Raw genomic sequence first — 6,117 nt, forward strand, 5'->3', positions numbered from 1 at the left:
CTACACGTCAGTGGACACTCTTTCAATGATGAGGATGTAACATCCTGGACAGGGAGGAACGCTGGTTTCAGGGCAGAGTCAAGGAGGCCATTTGGTTGTTGATCAATGGTCATGAGAATTTGCATAATTAAGATTAAGGAACTGACCTCCCAGCCCATTGTTCCTTCAGTGGGCTGGTTTCAGTCATTATGCAAATGCACTGTTTATAAGATTGAAACCTGCAGTCAGCTGAGACTGAAGACGTCACCTGGATGATGACGAAACGTTTCTCCCACAAAACGCTATGTCCAGATGAACAGAATCAACTTTTTGGAGATTTGTTGTTGTTGTTATTGCTTGTGTACAGTGTCCTTGAGTGTTTCAAAAGGCGCTTTCTTTTTTTTATTAAGGTCAGTAAGCACAACCAGAATTCATGCATAAGGCGCATCGGATTATAAGGTGCACTGTCAATTTTTTAGAAAATTAAAGGATTTTAAGTGTGCATTATGGTGCAGAAAATATGGTAGTTCTGTTTTCTTATTCTCCTCTTTTAGTCTCTGTGTCTTGTGTGCTTTGTTCTGTCTCTGTTGTGCATTTCCTGTTTTATTTTGATAGTCCCTGTCCTATGTGTGGTGTGTCTGGTTTTGCTTCCCCTCGTCTCGTTAGGTCTGATTTGTCCCAGCTGTGTTCCCACCTGTTCCCCATCGTCTTGTTGTCCTGCTTGTGTATTTAAGTCCTGTGCTTCTGTCTGTTAGTCGTTGTGTCGTACTCTCACTGTGCTGTTTTCTTCTCCGTGCTTATGGTAACACTCTACTTCTCTGTTCCTGGTTTTGTTTTCTAGTTTGAGCTTTGTCCTTTGAGTTTCTAGTTTGACTTTTCTTGTATTTCATGTTTGAGTTTTTCCAGCAAATAAAGCTGCGCTGTGAGTTTAATTTTTCTGTCTGAGAGTCGTGCATTTGGGTCCTGCCTGCTACACAGCATGCACCATGACAGCTGAAGTCTCAGTAGAAGCTTTTGGAGAAAGATCATTTATGTGATGAAAGGTGAAGGCGTAGACGAGCCAGTCAGCTGATGCTGAAACACTTGAAGAAGAATGAATGTGTCAGCTGAGGATGACGTGTTGATGCTGAAGTTTTGCAGAGCAAAATGAGAGCTGAGACATCAGCTGATGAGACAAATTTATCACCATAAGTAGGCATGTTAGACACAAAGGCAGCTGCTGATTGATGCATTAAATGATGGAGTGATGGACTGCTGAGTGCCATAGCTGGTCTGGAGGCCTGTGCTCTCCTCTCCTTGTTTGGCCAAGTGGAGGTCTGCTGGGAGTTGTAGTTTGTATGGAGAAGAAGCTCCCGTGTGGACAGATGGTTTCTGTGGTTTGGGTCTGTTAGCGCTCTGAGGGAGATAACGGTGTCGTACAGGGTGTCATTTCTGCGAGATAAGCAACGCGTGAGTGAGGCCGGATGTGCTGCTGTCGTGTTCGGTGAGGAGGACGAGGAGGAGGTGCTCCACGTTCATTTATCTTTTCCTGCAGGAGGAGGCAGACGGTTGTGAGGAGCAGTTTTCAGTAGTTTCATGTTTCCTCTGGACTCCTAATTTGGACGTGAAGGTTGAAGCGTGATTCTGGAGAAAGCTAAAAACAACCTTTTATCGTGACGTCCAAGCTGGACGTGTTGGCCCTGTCCTTTAACAGCAGCTTTACATCGGGGGGCGGCTCGTAAATCCAAAATGTACAAAATAAAAGCCTATTAGTGGAGTGAAACATTTTGATCTATCAGATTGCAATACAAACAATGTCAACACCCAAACACATCTGTTGGAGCTTATCTGCTTCCACTGCACTTAATACGCTTCTAATTCCGCTGCCGCGCCGCCCTGCGGTCCGCTTCCACTGCGAGCACTATTTATACCTCCACATGCCGCAGAGTGCTCCCACTCAGAGCGGATTTCATGCTTTAAGCTGCTCTACGTGAGCTCACCTCTGCATCCACAGACCTGTTCTCTGATACATTTCATCTATTTGTCCGAGTGGATAAAGAATCGTGTTTATCTGCGTCCACACATCCGCACGCCTGTGGCGCCCGCTCCACCCCCTCACCACACAAATATTCATCTCTTTAATTAATTAGTGAGCCTGCCAAGAAGCTGTGTGTCCAAACAGGAGGAGGAGGAGGGGATGTTTCATCATCATCATCATCATCATCATCATCATCATGTTGGCCCATGGGGCTGAAACTGAACTGATACCTGAACACAGTCTGTTGGCCGCAGCTTAAACACTCAGAGGATTTTCATTTCAGGCTGTAAGAGGCTTTCATTTTTATACTAATGCCCGACTTAAAAGGTAAAAAAAACAATCTGCTGCCTCCGTTCACCTGATGATGTCATCAAGAGACAAAACAAACGGGGCATGATGGGAAAATCTGATTATGTGAGGGAGAAAGATGCTGCTGACCTCGGTCAGCATTTAACACTGAAATTAACATGCGGAGACAAGATGCTAGTGTCTACATACGTTTGTTCATATGATCAGAAATATGTGAGGATGTAGACTTCTTCATTTCTTTCAGGTATTATAATGTGTTGTTGTCATGGTGAGGGCAAGTCTGTTGCTTAGCCTGTCTATTTCTTATTGTTGAGTATTTTCCCAGGTTTTGAAACCCTCCCTAGGACGCAGCTCCCGCTACATTTCAGTACAGATGGCCTCTCTCTTAAAGCATTGATTGACTCCGCGTTGAAGCAGAACTTACTCGATGAGCAATAAGTAAGGCAGCTGAGAATAATCACTCCCATGTCTGTAACAGCTCCCAATGGGAGCCATTCCCCAACTCTCTGTGAACTGTGGTACTCTCGACCGTCGATCAATAATCGTGACAATTTGTATATTAACGATCATAAACTGAGCTCCCAACCCATGGTTCATTCAGTGGTGCTAGTTTCAGTTATTGTACAAATGTGCCGTTTATAAGTTTGGAAACCTGCGGTCAGCTGAGACTGAAGAAACGTTTCTTAGTCCAGATGAACAGGATCAACTTTTGGGGGAATGACTGTTAATGTCTAAACGGAGAAAATATGCGGACACTGTGTGAGCAAATCCTATATTATTAACATGCAAGTAATAGCCAGCTGTCCACAAACCTTTGACAAAGAAGCATGTTTCTATTCACATGCCTCAGAGCCCCTCCCCCACATGGCCTGTACTTATATGTGACATCATAATACTTCTCTCGTCTTCTACTCTTTCTTATCTTCACTTCTGCTCTTCATAAAGAGTCCTCTCTGTTTGTGTTTATTTTCAATATTTGTTTCACGCAGTTAAAAACAACAACAACATGCATTTCATGCTTCATGACTCCGCTGAGGTTTTCCAACCTTACTGCCATCCAGGAAAAAGGCAGTTCTTGTTGTTTTTGCACTGAGCAGATACAAGGTTTCCACTCGGAGACAAACACATCCTGAAATTGAAATGTGTAAATAAACATGAAACGTGTCTGTGGGGGTTTCCACTCTGTTCCCCCAATGAAACACCTTCTTTTCTTCTGCTGTTTCCCCATCTTTCTGCGTCAGTTCAGCCACAAACGGTGAAATTAAAGCGAGGGCTTTCAGACAGACGCGCTGCATCAAAATCAGATTAGGAAATTGGGGCAACGTTCCCCCCGGAGAGTCTGACGTTCAGCTAGAAAAGACATCTGACACCACGAGAAACAAACACAGTGAGCGCGGAGCCTCATTTACTGTTTGTTGTTAGGATTCAGCAAAACACCTGGAAACACCTGGAAAAGATACCTGACACCACTGGAACCAAAGACAGCAGCCTGCACAGACTCCTCTGTTCCTTTGTGTTGTTAGAGTTCAATAAAAATACAATGCAGATGTTTCAGAGGGCCAACATCTGACTGACGTTATGCCAGATGTGCTGAGTGCTCTCGCTGAGAGTGTGAACTCACCTGCAAACACCTGGAAGCAGCTGAATCAAACATAGGAACTGCACAGAGACTCCTTTACCGCTCTTTCATAGAACCTGGAAACAGCTGCTGAGCAGAAAAAGTCGTGCTCAAACACAGATCTGAGATCAGCCTCTCTGCCTCTTTCATCTCAGCTCCGTTAATTCCCTCTTCCCTTGCTCTCGGAGATGAATATGCATCCAGCTGAACATACCGAGACACATCAAATTTTAATCACCTCGCAGTATTTGCATTTGATTCCAGGAGAGCAGAAGAAGAAGAAGAGGAGGAGGAGGAGTGTAGATTTATTCCCAGCGAGCGGCGACTCACTCTTTGATGATCAGGACAATTAGGACGGATCAAAGTGGAGGTTCGACGAGGCCTGCAGCTCATTTACATAATGAAATTAACTCCAGATGAGAAGAATCACTAATAGGAACAACTGATGGTGCATTATTCATCGGCAGGAGGAAGAAGAGCTATTTATGCTGCTAATGTCGCCATTACAAACCTTGTTTTCAATTAACAGCGTGTTAATTAACGCCTGCCTTACATTCATCTGTTAGTTCAGGCTTCCCGTTTGTTGTCTCAATGCTGTTTGTTTCTGATGACATCACTTCCAGGCCTGGCGGAGGATGTCATGACCACGCGTGATGAAGAAAGTCCACAGTGACGATTCAATGAGCGAACTCGTCTTCACGTGTGAAACAGTCAAAATGTTTGAGAGCGCTGCTAGAACAAACTTTTCAATTCAACTGTATTTATATGGAAGTGTGGCACAGATGAAAAAAACATATTTACACCAATGATAAGGAAGAGAGAGTATTTATTCTCTTTATTTTAACTGTCCACATCAACAAAGTGTCATATTTCCTATGACCATTGAATGCGCCTCTCAGTTCACCCCACGTGAGGACACCTAGTTCAGCGCAGGCCGCATTGACCCTGTCAGGCAGGAAGAGAGGTGAAGGCACTTGGTTCTCCTGGGTTTTCTCATCTCAGCAACAGGAGTGGAGGCATCTGCTGCTTAAACTGAGAAATCCAGGGACAAAAGAGAGGAAAAACTCAGAATTGAGAGGAAGGAAAGCCAGCATACTTACCTGCTGGAAGTCTGGTGTCGAGTGGCTGGATGAAGGAGAGAAGCAACGTTGGTAAGACGAGTGTTATTCTGAAGAAAAAACTTGTAGAGACTTACCGTCGTGATCACGCTAATGCTAGCTCGGTCTCTCACAGGTTAACCTCTCACCTTTCTTCTGGAGAGCTGCTGCAATGTCCGAGGGCCAGGACGAGATTCGTGATCGATGGCGAGCCAACCACTTTAAGGACAATTCACCCCAAAGAAGATACACACCCACACACTTATACGTTCCAATTACACTCAGAAGGACCTTTGAAGTTGCTGTTGTCAACATAACTTGAATTCTTAAAGGGCCCCAACGAGCACTTTATTTTGTTTAAGTGTGCACACTATTTATTTTTCTTTCATACTTTTTTTTTCCTGTACAAATTGGACACTAATCTTTTACACTTTGTAACAATACAAGAGTGGCTACTCAATAGTTAAAACTGCCTCCGAGTCATTATTGCTGCTCAATACTTTGGCTCCGTATGAATTTGGTGTCTTCTGATTCTGGCTAGGGTCTTATTACAAGCCCAAGTAGTTATTGTGCTGTAATTCACCTTTACATCGCTAAAGTTGGTTACAGAAGCAGCTCGTGGCCACAGACGGACCCAAACATCTGATGGAAATCTGCTTCAAACACAGATTTCAGGACTCAGACAGCTGAAGGCGTGTCCAGAGTTGCAGTGACGCTGAGTCCAGGCAGAAGGCTCACCGCTGCAGACTGTGTGGCCTTATTTAAAGGACAGCATCTTTAATCTGTGTCTGAAAGCCTGGAAGCTCAGCAGAGTCATCAGCTCATACTCAAAGCTACATCTGTCCCCAGCCGTCCTCCCGAACACAAGCTAGACACCCAGCCAAAACACTCCACCTGCTGAGCCGCAATAATCGGACCTGAACAAACGTCCGAACAGTCTCACTCATTGATTCTCATTGGCTCTGCTCTTATTCAAATGAGCTGCTGTGGGTCACATGTGTGCATGTCGGAGGTGTTTCCCTCTTATTACACACACTATGTAGTGTGTGTGTGTGTGTGTGTGTGTGTGTGTGTGTGTGTGTGTGTGTGTGTGTGTG

The sequence above is a fragment of the Pundamilia nyererei genome, unplaced genomic scaffold (assembly GCF_000239375.1).
Source record: "Pundamilia nyererei isolate P.nyererei 1_Seehausen unplaced genomic scaffold, PunNye1.0 scaffold00269, whole genome shotgun sequence".
NCBI lineage: Eukaryota > Metazoa > Chordata > Actinopteri > Cichliformes > Cichlidae > Pundamilia > Pundamilia nyererei.